At 52.2% G+C, this 20,110-nt stretch overlaps 1 long non-coding RNA gene and 1 pseudogene across 1 annotated transcript; both read left to right on the forward strand.

Moving 5' to 3' along the window:
* The first annotated feature begins 4,509 nt into the window (after positions 1-4,509).
* Positions 4,510-5,795, forward strand: LOC138754969 (transcription factor Sox-19a pseudogene; annotated as a pseudogene).
* Positions 5,796-16,608: 10,813 nt separating this feature from the next.
* On the forward strand, positions 16,609-18,175 carry LOC138752584 (uncharacterized). Its single transcript, XR_011350747.1, has 2 exons — positions 16,609-16,692; positions 17,839-18,175. It is a non-coding gene; the product is annotated as an uncharacterized lncRNA (long non-coding RNA).
* Positions 18,176-20,110: the final 1,935 nt, after the last annotated feature.

A 20,110-nucleotide genomic window follows, 5' to 3' on the forward strand; every position in this document is an offset into this window, starting at 1 on the left:
AGGAGATGTCACCGACGATTTGGGCCCGAGGGCCCCTGCTCAAGTTGTGAGCGAAAAGTAGGGAGGCGTCTGAATAAATCGGCTGGGGTAGGTGAAGGGAGAGGAGCTAAAGAGAGGACATCGTGGGCAAAACCCTCCCCGCCACTGAGAACATCTACGTCAGAGAGCAGCAGCGACCATCAAGGGTCCCACTCCCACCCAGCACATGCTCTGTTCTTGCTGCTGCAGTCAGAAAATGTCTCGGTCCCACAAGACTCGCACCACCAGGTTCAGGAACAGCTGCTCCCCCTCCACCATCAGACTCCTCAACGACAAATTCAATCAGGGACTCATTTAAGGACTCTTACTTGTGCACTTTATCGATTACTGAATATTTCTCTCTGTAATGTACAGTTTGTTTATATTTCTCTATTTTGTACATACATCTTTTTGTTGAGAACAGTTTATAGTTACCGATAAGCCCGCAGGATAGAGGATCTCAGGGCTGTATGTGATGTCATGTATATACTCTAACAATAAGTTTGAACTTTGAACACCAGCTCTGCACCAACCTGCCGATCCTTCCCAGAGCAGACCACATCCTTGTCTCCTCCCCCTCAACACCCCCCCCCTCCTCCTGGCTTCACCCCCACCCCCCGATCAGGAAGGTTTCACTCCCTCCCCCCGCCCCCACCCTACACAGTCCCACAACCTGTGGACAGGTAACACAGGCCTCGCCTCTGGCTGGCAGCTCACAGTTCCATTTCTCCAGGTCTTCCCCATCCTCACATTCCGAGAGGAAACCTGCAGGACCTGCTGAGTTTCTCCAGCACCTTTAGTGTGTGTCCATCAATCACAGTGTCCGCGTCACCTTGGTATGTCCCAGGTCAATCACACCCAAGGATCACCAGGTCGATTCCAGAGATGGAGGGGGGTTGGCCTATGAGGAGAGGTTGAATCGCCTGGGACTGCATTCACTAGAATTCAGAAGAACGAGAGGGGATCATAGAAATAAATAAAATTATGAAAGGCATCGATAAGAAAGAGGTTGGCAAGTTGTTCCCATTGGAACTGAGAGACAATGCCTCAAGATTGGGGCAGCACGATTGGTGTAGTGGGACCAGGGTTTGAACCCCACGCTGACTGCCAGGAGTTTGTACGCTCTCTCTGTGTCTGCGCGGGTTTTCCCCGGGGACTCTGGTTTCCTCCATCCGTTCAAAACGCAATGGGGGTGTAGGTAATAAGGTGTAAATTGGGCGGCACGGACTCGTGGGCCAAAATGGCCTGTTACCGTGCTGTACGTCTAAATTTAAGATTCAGGGTTTGTAGATTTAGGGTAGAGATGAGGAAGAACAGCTTTTCCCGGAGGGTGGGGTATCTGTGGTATTCGCTGCCCGTTGAAGCAGCGGAGGCGACCTCAGTAAATGTATTTAGGACGAGGTTGGATGGGTTTTTACATAGGGAATTAAGGGACATGGGGAAAAGGCAGGTGGGTGGAGATGAGCCCATCATCGAATCAGCCATGATCTCACTGAAGGGTGGAGCAGGCTCGACGGGCCGAATGGCTGACTCCTGCTCCTTATGTAATTAAATGGATGATGAGGGAGTGCCATGGGGGAGGAAGCACTTCAGGGAAGTGAATGGCAGGGAGGGGCCTCCATGGATGGGGCAGCTATGAGGAAGAGCCCCAACGTTAGCAAGAGGGCTGCGGCAGGTTAAACTGGGCGAGTCAGGGCAACCGGAGGGAGGGCCGGGAGATCGCAAGAACCGACGGAGAGGGAGCGCCTTGCGGCGGGAGGGGCCTAGGGGGAGCGCCTAGGGGCAGGAGGGGCTGCGACCAGTGGGGTACGCCCTCAGATGCTGGAGAGTTGGGGTCGCAGCCTTTCAGTAACAATGTCCCACATTGCACACAGCAAGATCCCAGTACCAGGCTGGAGCTGACTGCAAACCCCACGCGAAGTGATCCGCCCTGCAGGAACAGCAGCGTAAGCTCCTTTGTATCGCCGGGGTGGGGGATCTTTGTGGTTTGGAAATCAGTGCATTTCTTCCCCCTACTCCATCCCGTCCCGCTCCCTTTGTAATGCAGAATGCAGCCCGGTATTAATATTAATGATCTGGGCAGCGGGGACAGGTGCACAATGGTTGGAACTGAGCGGGGTTTGGGTGGCTGGATACACATTTGATTGACAGCCTCCATTGAGACCCCATTCACTGGTCGAGCCGTCTCCCGGGCAACAGAACTGGCTGCAGTCCGACCAATCCACTCCCAATTTTAATGACCACCCATCCAGGCAACTAGGGACAGCTTCATAGAACAGTTACAGGCCCTTCAGCCCACAACATTGTGCTGACCCACATAAGCCTATTCAAAAATCTAACACCCTCCCTACCTCATAACCCTCTGTTTTTCTTGTGACTGAATCTTTTAAATGCTGCTATTGTACCAGCCCCTGGTGATGCATTCCCGGCATCCACCACCCTCAGGTTGGAAAACGTACCCCTGACATCTCCCCTAAACTTTCCGCCTCTCCTCTTATGCAGATATCCTCTGGTGTTTGTAAAAAAAAAACACACAAAGCTGCAGAATCTCAGCCCTTTATAGAGTAAAGGTGAAGGACACTGACCTGCTGAGGTGGTGTCTGCAGAGTTTTGTGTTTTACTTTAACCTCTGGCGTTTGCTGCTCTTGCCCTGGGTAGAAGGTGCTGATTGTCCACTCTCCCATAATCTCGTAGACCTCTCTCACAGCACCTCTTCGCTCTCAAGAGAAAAGCCCTTGCTCTGTTAGCCTTGCTTCACAAGACAGGTTCTCTAATTCAGGCATCACCCTGGAGAATCTTCTCTGCACCCTCTCCAAAGCGACCCTGGCCTTCCTATAATGAGGCATTCAGAACTGAACACGATATTCCCTGTGTGGTCTAAGTTGCGACATCTCTGTGTGAGGATAAAAAAAACTCCCCCCCACCCCCCCCCCCCCCCACCCACGTCACCCCTAAACTTTACTCCCTTCACTTTGTGCGGACGTACTCTGGTGTTTGCTGATCCTGCCCTGGGAAACAGGCATCAACCATCTACCCTATCAGTATCTTGTAGACCTCAATTGTCTCCTCTCATCCTTCTTAAAGCACCTGCCTTGCAGTTCTGTACGTGGATCTTAGGTCAACCTGCTCCCATTATCTTTTGTTTAAATGTACCTATTCCCATCTCGCCACGTTACACCCATTGAGGTGAAGGTGGCAGAGGGTCTCAAAAAGGACTTGGGAGCGCAGGTGCATGAATCGCCACGGTGCTCCCACACTGTACTCTGTAAACTCTGCATCAACCAGAGGCCATCACCGGAGTCTAAACCAGAGTTTACTATCCCCGGAGGGAAATGATCAAGTGGGAGATTTAAGGACACTGTTCCCACAGTGCGCCCTCCCTCACGCTGCTCTTTCCACCATGCGACGCTTCCTCACCACCGCCCCTGCCGCAGTGAATGCCCGACGGCTGATCGACGGCAAAGCTTACAAGTGAGATAAGTGACCGGATGATTGGAAACAGTTGGGGAAGAGACCCCTGCTTCCCTGTTGGAAAGGCACTGAAAGTTAATATCTCCACCGCAATGACAAATGTAGGTTTGTGGAGGTTCTGGTGATTCGTGGAATTGCACAGAGGGACAGTTGGGATTCTTGCTGGAACCATGCATGGCTGCAGAGTAGATCTGGGGATCCATAGGCATTTTGAAGGGGGAATTAACTCGAGAGATTTGTGGGAGGATCTGTTATCATTCCCTTTGCCGTGAGTGATGGTGGGCTAGTAATGGCTTGGTGTAGGGGGATGGGGTCTAGAGTTACAGAAACAGGAAAGGGGACTGGCAGGGGTTAAAGAGACAAGGAGGGGTATCGGGAACCAGAGGGGGTTACTGAGACAGGAAGGGGTGTGGAGACCAGAGAGGGTTACAGAGATAGGGAGGGATGTGGATACGAAGTGGGGGATATAGGGGACCTGTGGTGGGGGGGGGGGGGGTGTTATAGAGATACTGAAGGGTGTTTGGGTCTGGTTACAGAGGTGGGGAGTGTCCACAGAGATAGGGAGGGGTGTTTCAAAGATACTGAGGGACTGGAGGGCAGCGAAGAAGGTGACAGAGATCGGGAGAGGTTAGAAGCTGGAAGAGTTCACGAAGTCATAGATAAAGTTAGATATACAGTAACAGCCCAATTTACACCCAATTACCCTACAATCCCTCCCCCTCCCCCCACCCCAGTACGTTTAGGAGGAAACCAAAGCCAACCCGCGCAGACACGGTGGGGGTGGGGGGAAGGAGAACGGACAGCGCGAGATTCGAACCCGGGTCGCAGGCGCTGAAACAGCGCGGCGCTGTAAGGGGGGGGGTGGGGAACAGAGTTCAAGGGTTTGCGGAGTTCGGGTGGGGGGGGGGGGCTGGAGGAGGGAATCGGGGTAACGCGGTGGAGCCTGAACGTGAAACCAGGTTGTTCGCAAAAGTTTTGAAACACATTCAAGAACCCGGAGTGGAAACCCCGCCCTTTTATGTTAATATGGGGCTGACATCACAGCATGGGCGGGGCTTTGGGAGCACAGGGCACGCCGATTGGCTGCAGGCGGGGGCGATTAACCTGTATAAACGGCCGAGCCCGGAGTCACCTGGAGTTCTGGGTTCTCTTTGGCGAGGGGATGATGTACAGCGTTCGGGACCAAGAGCAGCTGAAGAACAGCGAGCAGTCCAGCCCCGGGGGGAGCTGCAAGGTGGACATGGAGAAGGTCAAGCGCCCCATGAACGCGTTCATGGTGTGGTCCCGAGGCCAGAGGCGCCAAATGGCCCAGGCTCACCCCAAAATGCACAACTCCGAGATCAGCAAGCGGCTGGGGGCGGAATGGAAGCTGCTGAGCGACTCGGAGAAGCGGCCATTCATCGACGAGGCCAAGAGGTTGCGGGCCGTGCACATGAAGGATTACCCGGATTACAAATACCGGCCCCGCCGCAAGGGCAAGGCGCTGTTGGGCAAGCGAGATGGGACGTTCCCGGCTGTCGGCGGCCAGGCGCCGGGACCCTGCGGCAGCCCGCGCCTCGACTCCTTCGGCTGGGGCCCCTCGGGGGGGTTGCCGACGCTTCCGCCCGAGCCCCTGCCGTACCACCACCAGCAGCCGCCGCCGGCCACCGCCCTGCTTCATCCCCGCTACGAGGTGCGGTACCCGCCCGCCGCTTCTCCGGCTTACCTCGGCGGCGGTTCGTCGTCGCCCTACAGCCACCTGTCGCCCTCTTCTTACAGCCACCAGGCCTCTGTCGCTAGGAGCGAGTCGGCTGCCGTCACGCAGGCGCAGTCGCCGGGGCTGCTGCCAGGGGAGCTGCGAGACACGATCAACTTGTTTCTCCCGGGCAGCGACGGGCAAGATCTTAGCCACAAGACCTATCAACTCCTGCCCCAATATTACCAGAACCCCCCACTGAATGGTACAATGCCCCTCACCCACATCTGACGAGAAATAACCAGGAGCGAACGCTGGACAGAACTTTTGATTCCTAATGTGTGTATGTGTATCTATTTTAAATTCTTCGTTTGAATGGAGAAAAGTTTTTAAAGTTAGTAAGAACTTTTTAAAAAGTTGTTCCTGTTTTGTTCTCGTTGCCCCTTGACTTGCTTAGAGGGGTCCTGTTCAACTTTGCCTTTTTGGTTTTCCCGGGCTGACACAGCTGGTGGGCGAGCGCTTTCCCCACTCGAGATAATGTAAGTGGCAATAAAGCGGCCATGGCTGGTGCTATTCCCGGTTTGTCTGTCGCTCTCTGGCCGGGAGTCTGTAATAAAGGGGATCAAATCGGCTTCACCGCAGACTTTTTTCTTTTTTTTTATAAACCCCCCCCCCCAGCGTGAGGACGGTGCGTTTTGTGGAGGGGAGGATGTCTTCTCCCTCCCCTCCGGGGGTCGACGGTAGATCATCCGAGCTCCAGGGTTGGTGAAAACGGGTTTTCTATTTCGGAGAAGCCCCTCCTGGAATCTCGTTACTGTTGGAAACTATTTTAACTGGTTGGAAATAAATGTATCAAATTTTTATAAACCATCCTTTGGGGGGGGGGGGGGTTTAAGCTTATTACCTTGTATCATACAGACTTTAAAATCTATTTCCACTACGGGAACAGCAGAAATGAACGGCCAGGCGTTTGGACAAGTGGCCTTGGTTGGTCAAGGCACCTCCCTGACGTTTCGGGCTTGAGCCCCCCTCATCCAGCGGTTGTTGCTGGGAGTTTCTCCAGTGTGGGGGTTATTTTTAACCCCACGTTGTCCTACAGGCTTTTGTGGTTCCCTTAACGTAAGGGGTTTCCAAGCATTTCGCTGGAAGCAGATTTAACTGAAGCTGTTAAAATTTTTAAAAGAAATTGATGGGGTGTGGCCGTCGCTGCTTAATCTTCCCGGAAAAGCCGACACTGTTACGATAACTTCAACCCTGAACAAGCCGGAGCAAAGCCCCTTATAAATGTCGGTGCAGGTGGAAGTGGTTTCGAGGGGAACCAGGCAGATTCTCTCCTCGCAGCTTTGTCCCGGCAAAGCGGGAATTCTTTTAACATCCAATTGGCAAAATCTGGTGGAGGGGAGTGCGATCTGAGATCTCTTATTTTCTGCCCAAAAGGGATTTGGAACCATAGAAGGTTACAGCCCTTGTCCGCGCCGATCCATTTAGCGCCCCTCCCATCCATGTGCCTGTCCAAATTCCCCTCTCTGTGTGAAGTTCCCCCTTCGCCCATGTCCTCTGGTTTGTAGCTCACCCGCCCTCCTTGAAGAAGCCCGGCTACATTTACTCTGTCCGTCCCACTCATAATTTTTAAATACCTTCATCACATTTCCCCTCATTCTTCTCCACTCCAGGGAATAAAGTCCTGACCTGTTTAACCTTTCCCTGTAACTCCAGGCAACATCCTAGTGAATTTTCTCTGCCCTCCTTCTATCTTATTGGTATCTTTCCTGCAGTTTGGTGACCAAAACTGCACACAATCCTCCAAATTTGGCCTCATCACTGTCTTGTACAACTTTACCATAACATCCCTGCTCCTGAACAGTTTTATGAAGGCCAATGTAAAAAAAAAAGCTCCCACCATAACCCAGTCGGTCTACCTGTGATGCCACTTTCAGGGAATCATGATCTCTGTTCTACCGCACTCTTCAGTGCCTGTCCATTTACAGCGTACCTCCTTTCTTGGTTTGTCCTTTCAAAATGCAACACCTCATATGCCTGCATTAAATTCCATCTGCCATTTTTTCATCTGGTCCAGATCCCTCTGAAAACCCTTCTTTGCTGTCCACAATGCCTCCAATCATAGTGTCATCTGCAAACTGCCTTCAGACAGTCTGGCTTAATCTTAGCATTGTTTTCTCATTCACTGGTTTGTGTCTTTTCGCCCCTTGACATTCTGTGATCAAACTCTCTGTAGCAGGGTCCCAGTCAGTCACCACATCCAACGACCCCCCTCTCAAGGCAAAACATTGGAAGCAGCCATGGAGATTCCCTGGAGTGGAGTCGCCCTTGGCATTTCAAGGCAGTAAATGTTCTGTCTCCTCACCGTACCCAAGGCTGGAAGTGCCGAAGGCCACCTGTGCTTTGTACAGAGTGCACCTGCAAAAACTCAGCAGAGGTCGGGCTGCATCTGTGGCAATAGGCACCGAGTGACTGATGGTTCCCTCGGCTCAAAGCCCATGCAGCTTAGCCATGTCCTTTCAATATTTCATTTAAATTTCCATACATGCATTAATGTCCAAATACAGAAAACCATCCCTTGTCCACCTCAAATCAATAATATGTCCTATTGCATTGTTCCAGCTGCCCCCCCCCCCCCAATAATAACCCCAAAGACCAGAAAAAGAAAAGAGTAAGTAAAAGTCACCAAGGTACTGAAATGCGACTTTGGCCTTCATGTTATTGATCCTATATCTGATTCCAAGGACTTGATAAGGTTCAGGGGCACTTTCCATAAATTAATACCTACAATGTGTAAATATGGACACCAAATTTTTTAAAAATAGTATCATTTATTTCTTAAATTATATGTAATTTTCTCCAGAGGTGTTCAACTGTATATTTCCACCTGCTGTCTGTCCATTCCCAAACGCAAATCTGATTCCCACATCACTACTAGACATTTGCTTGCAATTTTCACAAATTGTTTCAATTTTGCCCTTGACCCTAATTTAAAGAAAGCATTGGGTTGTGAGGAAATTTAACTCTAGTGACCTGTTCTAAAAATGCTCCTATTTCTGTCCAAAATGACCTGAGTGGAGTGTTACTTAAAAAAAAATGCCTGTCTCTTCTATCATTGATCTGATAAATCTGATTTCAGTTTCTGCAGGGTAAGATGTAAAAGAATTATACTGAACCAATTTATCTCTGACATTTATTGTGTTTGTCATACTATCTAGACCTGGTTCTGACCAATTTTTCTCCCTGATATTAATATTTAAATCCGTTTCCCATCTTTGTCAAGATCCTTGTTTTTGCATTGCCTTTTGGGATAATGTATAAATCCCTGAAATAATAGATCTATTGCAAATCAAAATTTCTATCTCACTCCTTTCAGCCAATGACCACGACAGCATGGAAACAGGCCATCGCGGCCCTTGTACATCCTGAAACACTTCGACCCTCCTAGACCCACTGGCCTGCATCCTGCCCATAACCCTCCATACCTTTTACATCCAGACACCTATCCAAATTATACCTGCCTCCACCGGAAGCTCGTTCCACCACTCTGAGTCAAGAAGCTTCGCCTTGTGTTGTACCTAAATGTCTGCCTCCTAACTTTCAGCTCGTGTCCTTTTTGAATCTTCCCCCTGTCCTCAATGGAAAAAGTCTGTTCCCCTCAAAATTTTAAAGACTTCTGTCAGATCCCCCTCCCCTCAGCCTTCTGCATTCCAAGGAATAAAGACCTAATTTGTTTAACCTTAAGCTTATTTGTTTAACTTATTAGCTGAAACCAGGTATCGTTCTGGCCAATCTCTCTATTTTGATCATATCCTTCCTATAATTTGGTGACCAGAACTGAATACAATATTCCAAATGTGGCCTCACCAATGCCTTGTACAATTTTAACTTGACCTCCCAACTCTATGCTCTGATTTATAAAGGCCAGTCTTCCAAAGGGCCTCTCCACTACCCTACCCCCCTGAGATTCCACCTTCAGGGAACTGTGGAGATCTCTCTGTTCAGTTTGTGACAGTATATAGGAATGTCTTGGAGAATATCTATTGCTGTTGGGTTTTGGGGTCCTCTGGGCTTGTAACAAATTGCATTCTTTAACGCTTAACCATTCACCATGTAGGTTCTATTTGGATTATTCCGACCAAAATGTAGCACCTGATACTTGTCAGCATTTGCCAACTTTCAGCCCACTCTTCCAACTTACCCAAATCTGCAAGATTGGATTACGAGATTACATTGTCAGACCCAAGTCATCCGTAAATACCCCTTTACTGACTGTTACCAATTCAGTGCAGAAAGTACCTTTGGAAGGGAAGTGCTCAGAATCTTATTGTCCTGAACGTGTCGCGACCATTCAGGAATCTGCTGGTGGAGGGGAAGAAGCCATCCTTGTGCCACTGGGTGCTCATCTTCAGGCTCCTGCACCTTTTTCCCCGATGGTAGCAGAGTGAAGAGGGCGCGGCCTGGGTGGTGGTGGTATCTGAGGACAGATGCTGCTCTCTTAAGGCACCACTTCCTGCAGATCAGTAGGAGCAGAAGTAGGCCTGTCGGCTCTGCCCTGCCACTCTAATCACCAGCTGATCTGGCTTTCTCCCCATAACCCTTGATGCCCTGACCAATCAAATACCTGTCAAGCTCTGCCCTAAATACACTCAATGACTTCCACAGACTGATGGCCTCTGATGAAATGTCTGTTCAAATTGACACCCCTTTATCCTTGAAGTTGTGTCCTCTTGTCCTGCACTCCCCTACCATCCTTGCCACCTCTACTCTGTCCAGGCCTTTCAGCATTCGAAATGCCTCTACGAGGTCTCCCCCTCATCCTTCTGTATTCCAACGAGCTGACAATCATTAACTGGAACCATTCAAGTAAATCTCTGGTCCCTCTCCAATGCCAGTATGTCTTTTCTCAAATAAGGTGCCCAAGACTACACTGACCGACCTCCAAGTGAGGACTCACCAGTGCCTTATAGAGGTTTAACAACATATCCTCCAGAAATTAACGCCAACATTGCATTTACCTTCTTCACCCCCGACACAACCTCTAGGGTGTCCTGCCCTGCACAAGGATTCCCTTTACACCTCAGAATTTTGAATTTAGCCATGGGGGCAGCCCACGGTTTTAAGGTCAGATTTCCAGAAGATGCAGCAGACATTTATTGTTCTTGTACCAAGATTCAGGGCAAAGTGTTCTTGCTATCCAGACAGGTCAGCCCATCATCTCCCTGCTCTTGCCATACAAATCATTTCACACGCATTCTCTTCTCTTTCACGCACATACCGACAAACTTACTCACATTCGTACTCACTCACACTCACAAACACACGCTTACACACACAATCAACCACCTGCATGTGAAATCAGGTTTAATAGCAACTTCCAAAGGGGCAAGGGGAAGAGAGAGGAATGAGGGGAGGGGGCAGGGTGGCGAGCTCCCACAGAATGAGACCAGAAATGATGGGCGGAGTGGTATGCGAGAGGCCTGTGATGTTTGGCTGGTCACATCATTCGCAGGTCTGCCGCCACTGGGAACAGGTGGAGTGAGTACTGACACAGCAAGAAGATCCTCCGGTGAGGGGGGGGAATGGGATGCAACCTTTGAAAACTATGGATCACCCACCCCGGCAGAATCCCAGGAATGGGCTGGGATGGAGCTGAAACCCTGCAGCGGGGTGGGGGGGGGGGAGTGGCGGAAATGACACAGTTTCCGAACCACCCGCTCCCCCCCATCACCAGGGCACCTCCACAAACACACCCCCTCCCTCAGGTGGGAAGAAACACAGCAGCCTCCACCCTGAGGCACTGCGTAGGCAAGGCAGTAATAGGGAAGGCCCTCGTCCCGCAAGCTGTCCTGCTTCTGTTTACATCTACACACTCACAATTATTTCCAAAAGCATCCATGGTGTTTATTGTTAGTCCAGGATGTAGAAGCCACTAACTACACCAGAAAACCAAGATTTTGCTTCCTGAACACTGTGGGTGTATTTTATGGATTTTGAGAAGCTGATCATGAAAATCGCCTTCAAACTTTCCGATCACGTACCGTTTTCTTAACATTAATAAAAACAAATGCCCTAATGGGCTCAGTATTCGCAAAGGGACTGGTATCCAAGAAACCTTTTCCATCCCATGCTGCCTGCTCATATTCTGTTGGGGCCGTCTACATTAACATTCCTTCGCTCTCCCATCTCAGCATCTTTCAGATTTCAGGTACACACATGACGTCACGTTCAACCCTACGGGGCGCAGCAGAATTACTGCTTATTGGTAGCGCAGGGAAAAGAAGCTACTCAACGCACACGTGTAAACAAACTGACGGCGCACACAAGTGCGAGTCCTGAAACGAGGCCCTGGTCAAGTTTGCCGTTGAGGAATCCAACGGTGGAGGGGGAACGGCTGGTCCTGAACCTGGGGTGGGGGGGGGGGGGGGGGGCAGTTCTGTATCTTTTGTCCCGTTTCACCCTTGCCAGGGATCCCAGGAATTGGATGCCCCGTCGGCCTTTAGTGGTAGAATCTGCTCAGCCTCGACCCACAGTGCGGTCCCCAGCATCTGCAGATGCTGGCGTTGAGATCAGGCAAGTGTGAAATGGGCAATTGCAGTGTAGGCCCTTCCTATTGAAGGAAGAACAGACCAAACGCCGGAGATGGACCCTTGCAAGTGTGAAAGCATTCAGTGTCCCGGTTAGTGTGAAAGGCCAAACCCCCATTCCTATCCCGGGACTCTGAACAGCCGATTTACCGGGATGCAAGTGTGAAAGGGGCTTTTATCTTTGCTCTGTAAAGGACGTTGTTCGACCAGCTGAGTTTCTACAGCGTTGTGTTCTTCATCTACCCAGCAGTGGTTCCCAACCTTTTACTTTCCACTCACATCCCACTTTAAGTATTCCCTATGCCATAAGTGTTCTGTGATTAATAAGGGATTGCTTAAGGTGGGATGTGAGTGGAAAGGAAAAAGTTTGAAAACCACTGTTTTAATCGTACCAAACTGTCACGGTTTCATAACTCCGAAGGAAATGGGCCAATGACAATTTTTCTCAAGCAAAATATTTCAGTAATAATTGGGTCCAGAGCAGTGATTCTCAACCTTCCCTTCCTACACATCCCACCTTAAGCAATCCCTTACTAATCACAGAACACTTATGGCATACGGAATACTTAAAGTGCGATGTTGGAAAGTAAATTGGGCCATGATGATCTGCAAATGGCAGCACTTACCACTCCTCTGGGAGCCCCTGGTGATGAGCTGGGAGGTGTCTGTGGTAGATAACTGTGTCGTTCACTGGTGATCAACGACTAGGATTGTTCATCCACCACCCCCACCCCCCCCCTGAACTTTAAACCAGCTGGTACATCTGACTGTGGGTGAGGTGCAAGGGAAAAGGGCCAGATATGAATCAGAGCTGGCTGTGCACAGCGAGATCCCACCGACGGTGTGGTGGGGGGCGAGCAGTCACTTCAGGGTGTTTAAAGTCCATCAAACCCCCCTCCCCACAAACATTCAACCTCAACCTAATTCCTCACGCAGCACCAACCCAAATACATCTCAACACCACCGCAGACACGTGGTCCCAACACCTCTCACCGCCTCCCTTTCACCCACATGCTCACACATACGCACGTACACACACTCATATACACCCATGCACATGCACACATACACACTCACACACCTGTATACACACCCCCTCACACACACATCCTCACACATATACACTCTCACACACACACATACATCTACACACACACACACTCACTCACAGTACACACACTCACTCACAGTACACACACTCTCATATACACTCACACACCCCCCACACACTCTCACACATATACACACATATGCATGCACACAGTCTCACACACACACACACTCTGCACTCAAAATCATTGAAGAGCCCTTCCACCCCGCATGCAGCATCTTTCAGCTGCTCCCTTCGGTGGTGGGGGGGGAGAGATCCAGGAGGATCAGAGCCAGCACCACCAGGCTGAGGAACGGCTTCTTCCCACGGGCAGTGAGAACGCTGAACAACCAATGGAACCGCTCGCACTGACCCTCCGAGACTCTCATATTCACGAAACAATATTTATTTGTATAGATAAATGCTTGTCCTACATACATATTGTCTGTCTGTATGAGTGTTATGTCTGGTTGTGTGTCTGCATGTTTTGCATCGAGGACCAGAGAACACTGTTTTGTCAGGTTGTACTTGTACAATTGGCCTTCAATAAACTTAACTTGACTTCACACACACACTCACTCACTTTTTCATTCAGACACACACACATTCACACACACACACACACACACACACACAATCACAGACACATACACACACAGACACATACACACACAGAGACACACACACTCAAATACACACTCACGCTTTCAGACACTCATATACAGAGACAGACATACACACACACACTCACTTATACATTCAGACATTCACACACATACTCTCACTCACACACACGCACAATATTGAATGAATCATCTTTGATGCCATCTCACAGAGGATGTGACTGATGGAACTCACAAAGGTTGGGAATCAAAGGCTTTTCACCAAGGAATGGGGGTGGAGTGGGTGGTGTGGGGAAGGGGGATGTGGGGGAGGGTAAGTTGAGGAGGGGAAGGGAATGAAGAGGAGAAAGGGAGGAGGAGGAGAAGGGGGATGTGGGGGAGAGTGGAGAGAGAGATAGGGAGGTGAGTCCAATCCGCCCAATTTACATGACCCCCCAGGAAATCCCACGCAGACAAGGGAGAGAATGTTCAAACTCCTTTCAGACAGCGCAGGATATGAACAGGGTAAGGCAGTTGGGGGGTGTGGGAGGGAGGAGGGGATGTGGAGGAAAGGGAGGGGAGAACAGGAGGATGTTGGGAGAAGGTGGAGTGGGTGAAGAGGGAAGGATGAGGAGGGAGAGGGAGGAGGATGGGTGGAGAGGAGAGGAGGGGATGTGGCAGAGAAGGGAGGGAAGAATGGGGGATGGTTGGGAGAGGGTGTAGAGGGGAGCAGGGCATAGTGGAGGGGTGCTGGGGCAGGGAGGAGGTGAATGGAGAGGAACAGGGGATAGTGGAGTTGGAGAGAGGAGGGTGAGCAGCGGTAGTGCAGTTGAGGAGCGGATCAGATGGAGGGGAGTTGGGGCAGTGGGTAGTGGAGTTGGGGCAGTGGGTAGTGGAGTTGGGGAGGTAGGTAGTGGAGTTGGGGCAGTGGGTAGTGGAGTTGGGGAGGTAGGTAGTGGAGTTGGGGCAGTGGGTAGTGGAGTTGGAGCGGTGGGTAGTGGAGTTGGGGTGGTGGTTACGGGAGTTGGGGCGGTGGGTTGGGGAGTTGGGGCAGTGGGTAGGAGAGTTGGGGCGGTGGGTAGGGGAGTTGGGGTGGTGGGTAGGGGAGTTGGGGCAGTGGGTAATGGAGTTGGGGAGGTAGGTAGTGGAGTTGGGGCAGTGGGTAGTGGAGTTGGGGCGGTGGGTAGTGGAGTTGGGGTGGTGGTTAGTGGAGTTGGGGTGGTGGGTAGGGGAGTTGGGGCGGTGGGTAGTGGAGTTGGGGCGGTGGGTAGCGGAGTTGGGGTGGTGGGGTAGCGGAGTTGGGGAGGTGAGTAGCGGAGTTGGGGAGGTGAGTAGTGGAGTTGGGTCGGTGGGTAGGGGAGATGGGGCGGTGGGTAGGGGAGTTGGGGCGGTGGGTAGGGGAGTTGGGGAGGTGAGTAGTGGAGTTGGGGCGGTGGGTAGGGGAATTGGGGCGGTGGGTAGTGGAGTTGGGGCAGTATGTAGTGGAGTTGGGGCGGTGGGTAGGGGAGTTGGGGCGGTGGGTAGCGGAGTTGGGGAGGTGAGTAGCGGAGTTGGGGAGGTGAGTGTGGAGTTGGGTCGGTGGGAAGGGGAGATGGGGCGGTGGGTAGGGGAGTTGGGGCGGTGGGTAGGGGAGTTGGGGCGGTGGGTAGTGGAATTGGGGTGGTGGTTAGTGGAGTTGGGGCGGTGGGTAGGGGAGTTGGGGCGGTGGGTAGTGGAGTTGGGGAGGTGGGTAGTGGAGTTGGGCCGGTGGGTAGTGGAGTTGGGGAGGTGGGTAGTGGAGTTGGGGAGGTGGGTAGTGGAGTTGGGGCGGTGGGTAGTGGAGTTGGGTTGGTGGGTAGGGGAGATGGGGCAGTGGGTTGGGGAGGTGGGTAGGGGAGTTGGGGCGGTGAGTAGTGGAGTTGGGGCAGTGGGTAGGGGAGTTGGGGCGGTGGGTAGTGGAGTTGGGGCGGTGGGTAGGGGAGTTGGGGCGGTGGGTAGGGGAGTTGGGGCGGAGGGTAATGGAGTTGGGGCAGTGGGTAGTGGAGTTGGGGCGGTGGGTAGGGGAGTTGGTGCGGTGCGTAGGGGAGTTGGGGCGGTGGGTAGGGGAATTGGGGCGGAGGGTAATGGAGTTGGGGCAGTGGGTAGTGGAGTTGGGGCGGTGGGTAGGGGAGTTGGTGCGGTGCGTAGGGGAGTTGGGGCGGTCGGTAGTGGAGTTGGGGCGGTGGGTAGTGGAGTTGGGTCGGTGGGTAGGGGAGTTGGGTTGGTGGGTAGGGGAGATGGGGCGGTGGATAGGGGAGTTGGGGAGGTGGGTAGGGGAGTTGGGGAGGTGGGTAGGGGAGTTGGGGAGGTGAGTAGTGGAGTTGGGGCGGTGGGTAGGGGAGTTGGGGCAGTATGTAGTGGAGTTGGGGTGGTGGGTAGGGGAGTTGGGGCGGTGGGTAGTGGAGTTGGGGCAGTATGTAGTGGAGTTGAGGCGGTGGGTAGGGGAGTTGGGGCGGTGGGTAGGGGAGTTGGGGCGGTGGGTAGGGGAGTTGGGGAGGTGAGTTGTGGAGTTGGGGCGGTGGGTAGGGGAATTGGGGCGGTGGGTAGTGGAGTTGGGGCGGTATGTAGTGGAGTTGGGGCGGTGGGTAGGGGAGTTGGTGCGGTGCGTAGGGGAGTTGGGGCGGTGGGTAGTGGAGTTGGGTCGGTGGGTAGGGGAGTTGGGTCGGTGGGTAGGGGAGATGGGGCGGTGGATAGGGGAGTTGGGGAGGTGGGTAGGGGAGTTGGGGAGGTGGGTAGGGGAGTTGGGGAGGTGAGTAGTGGAGTTGGGGCGGTGGGTAGGGGAGTTGGGGCAGTATGTAGTGGAGTTGGGGTGGTGGGTGGGGGAGTTGGGGCGGTGGGTAGGGGAGTTGGGGAGGTGAGTAGTGGAGTTGGGGCGTTGAGTAGGGGAATTGGGGCGGTGGGTAGGGGAGTTGGGGCGGTGGGTTGGGGAGGTGAGTAGTGGAGTTGGGGCGGTGGGTAGGGGAGTTGGGGAGGTGAGTAGTGGAGTTGGGGTAGTGAGGAAGGAATGAAGAGGTGGGCAGATGTTGTTCTGAGGTGAGTACGGATGACACACCTCTGGGAGGTCCCAGCCCACTTTGGATTCCTGAAACCGGAATCCCGGGTCTCCCTGCCTGAATACTTGGTGCTGATCGTTATCAGGAGCGAAGTTGTCAGTTGCCCCTGGCAACTGCGGTGTAACACCCGCCTGTCTGTAACTGGGAGGGAGTGAGACACTCCCTGGTCTCACGCGAGGTAAGGTGGACTCCAGGTGTGTCTTCACCATCTGCCCCCACACTGCTCCTGATCCGATCTTGCTACCGTTTCCATTCCCACACAAACAAGACCATTAACCCGCTCGATGCTGGGGGGGGGGGGGGGGGAGGGGGCGGGATTGAGGGTCGGGGTGGGTGGGAGATCCAACAAGGCAGGGCAGGGGAAAACAAAATCCAGACCATGTGGCCACAGAGACCAGGTCAGGCTGTGCCTGGGGGAAGAGGAACGGTCCTCACAGAGGATACAGGGAGAGAGTCAGGGTTTACAGGGGGTCCCGGGGAGTGGGTCGGTATTTACAGGGGTTTCTGAGGAGTGTGTCAGCGTTTACATGGGTCTCTGAGGAGTGTGTCAGTGTTTACAAAGGGGCCCGGGAGTGTGTTGTTGTTTACAGGGGATGTCAGATTTTATTAATGCATACAAGGGGTCTGGGGAATGTGTTGGTGTTCACAGGGGGTCCCAGGACATGTGTTGATGTTTACCAGGGGTCGCAGAGAGTGTGTCATTGTTTATAGGGGCTCTTGCGGAGTGTGTCGGTGTTTACAGGGGCACCAGGGAGTGTGTCAGTGTTTACAGGGGTCCCAGGGATTTGTGTCAGTGTTTACAGGGGTTCCAGGGAATTGTGTTGTGGTTTACACAATGTCCCAAGAATTTTTTTCAGTGTTTGCAATGTCCATTGATTCCAGTGAGGGTTAGACCCATCCCCTAGTGAGGGTCAGGATGGGACCCATCCTCCATTGAGCTTCAGTCTGGGACCTGCCCCCGGCGAGGATCAGTGTGATGGACCCATCCCCCAGTGATGGTCAGTGTGGGACCTTCCCCCAGCGAGGGTCAGGGTGGGACCAGTCCCCCAGTGAGGGTCAGTGTGGGACCTGCCCCCAGCAAGGGTCAATGTGGGACCCGATCCCTGTGGGGTCAGTGTGTGGGACCTGCCTCCAGTGAGGATCAGTGTGGGACCAATCCCCCAGTGAGTGTCAGTGTGGGACCCTCCCCCGGCAACAATGGATGTTCTGTATCACCCCTTTGCACTTATCCCAGCATCACCTCTCGGTCACTTCTCATAGTGGAAAGTGGCACCTTTCCCCACACACCCACCATGACCGATAGCATCTCTTGCTCTATTTGCAGAAGAGAACCTTGCCTCCCTGATGGAGAGATAACGTCGACCACATCAAGATCGAAACGTCACACCAGCTGCCAATGGCCGTCAGCATCTGCTCACCGGACGGTCCTTCATCCTGTCTGATCAACACACCCATGGGTGGGTACACAGGTGCTGAGTGAAGCTATCTGCAAAACTCCCACACACTGCAAATCTACTGAGAGAGGAGGGTGAGAAAATCGAACCAGGAAGGCATGAATTAATTGTAAAAGCACAATGCTGGAAAAACGACTGGTCATACAGTAAGATAACGACATATAAATCTTCATCGGGCTCAAGCCCGAAACACTGGTTGTAGAGACACGGTTTGACCTGCTGAGTTGTGTTTGTACTTCAACCACGGTGTCTGTGGACTTTCGTGTTTTACGACAAAATTAATGCTGGAGTCACCCTTTAATTATCTGACATCTTTGGGGGGTGGGGATTGAACCACCGATAGCCCAACCTGCCTTGGAAAATTTCTACAGGGGTGCGCCGCCAGGAAGTGTGCTATTTGGCTGCATCACGGGGGGTGGGGGCGCCAATGCCTCTAAAAGGTAGCGGGCGCAGTCCGGGACATTACGGGCAAGACCCTCCCCCTCCGTCTACTGGGGGGATGGGGGGTCAAGACACGCTGCCGTCAGAGAGCAGCAGCAGCATTCCATCATGGATCCCAAACCACCTAGCGCGTGCTCTGTTCTCGCTGCTGCTGTCAGGAAAGAGGTCTTGGGGCCATAGGTCTCGCACCCGCCAGGTTCAGGAACAGCTGCTCCCCTCCACCATCAGACTCCTCAACGACAAATTCAATCAGGGACTCTTACTTTGCACATTTATTAGACATAGCAGCCGTAATAGGCCATTCAGCCCATCAAGTCTGCACCACCATTCAATCATGAGCTGATCCATTCTCCCAACTCAGCTCCCTATAATCTTTGAAGCTCCAGCTGTTCAAGAACTTGTCAATCCCTGCCTTAAATACACCTGATGACCTGGCTTCCACAGCCACCTGTGACCACAGATTCACCACCCTCTGGCTGAAGAAATTCCTCTGCGTCTCTGTTCTGACCAGGCGCTCTTCAATCCTCTTGTCCGAGACTCTCTCATTGAATATTTATTTTCTGGACTGTGCAGTTTGTTTGCTCATTGTTGACATTTCTCTCTTTGGCATACATAACTTTTCTTGTGCTCTGCTTTATTTTGGAACTACCGATAAGTAGAAATTCTGCCAGGCCCACAGGAGAAAGAATCTCAGGGTTGTATGTGATGTAGTCTGATGATAAATTGGAACTTTGAATTTAGAAAATGTTGCAGGTCAGTCGGTGTCTGAGGGCAACACAACCCAGCTCAGTGTTAAGAAATAGGAGCAAGAGTTGGCCATTCGGCCCCTCGAGTCTGCTCCATCATTCAATGTCTGATCTGATGAGAGGCTCATCTCCACCGACCTGCCTATTCCCCATATCCCTTAATTCCCCCACTATGTAAGAATCTACCCAACCTTGTCTTAAATATATTCACTGAGGTCACCTCCCCTGCTTCAACAGGCAGCGAATCCCACAGATTCACCACCCTCTGGGAAATGCCGTTCCTCCTCATCCCCGTCCTAAATCTATTCCCCGAACCTCGAGGTGATGTCCCCCTAGTTCTGGTCTCCCCCTCCAATGGAAACAACTTACCTCCCTCTACCTTATTGACACTTCTCATAATTTTATATGATCCCCTCTTATTCTTCTAAATTTCTGCGAGTCCAGCCCCAATCAGAGGCAGACCCCTTCGCCTCTGGAATCAGTCTGGTGAACCCCCTCTGCCCCACCTCCAGAGCCTTCCTCAAGTAAGGAGTCCAGAACTGCACACCGTCCTCCAGATGCAGCCTCACCAGCACCTTGTAGCATAACCTCCCTGCCCTTACGTTCAATCCCTCGAGCAATGAAGGCCGACATTCCATTTGCCTTCGTGACAACCGACTGCACCTGCAATACAGCCTTACACAACTCCTAAGTCCTTCTGCACGGCCGCAGGTTGCAATCGCTTGCCATTTAAATAATATTTTGATCTTCCATATTTCCTTCCAAAGTGGATCACCTCACGTTTACCACCGTTGTCCTTTGTCTGCCAGACTCTTGCCCGCTCGCTTAACCTATCTATAATCTCTCTGCGGACGGTCCATCCCCTCTGCACAATTTGCTTTTCCACTCAACTTAGTGTCAACTTGGGTACACTGCACTCTGTGTTCCATCTTCAAGATTGTTCATGTCTATTGTG

Source organism: Narcine bancroftii, chromosome 2 (genome assembly GCF_036971445.1).
Source record: "Narcine bancroftii isolate sNarBan1 chromosome 2, sNarBan1.hap1, whole genome shotgun sequence".
NCBI classification, from domain to species: Eukaryota; Metazoa; Chordata; class Chondrichthyes; order Torpediniformes; family Narcinidae; genus Narcine; species Narcine bancroftii.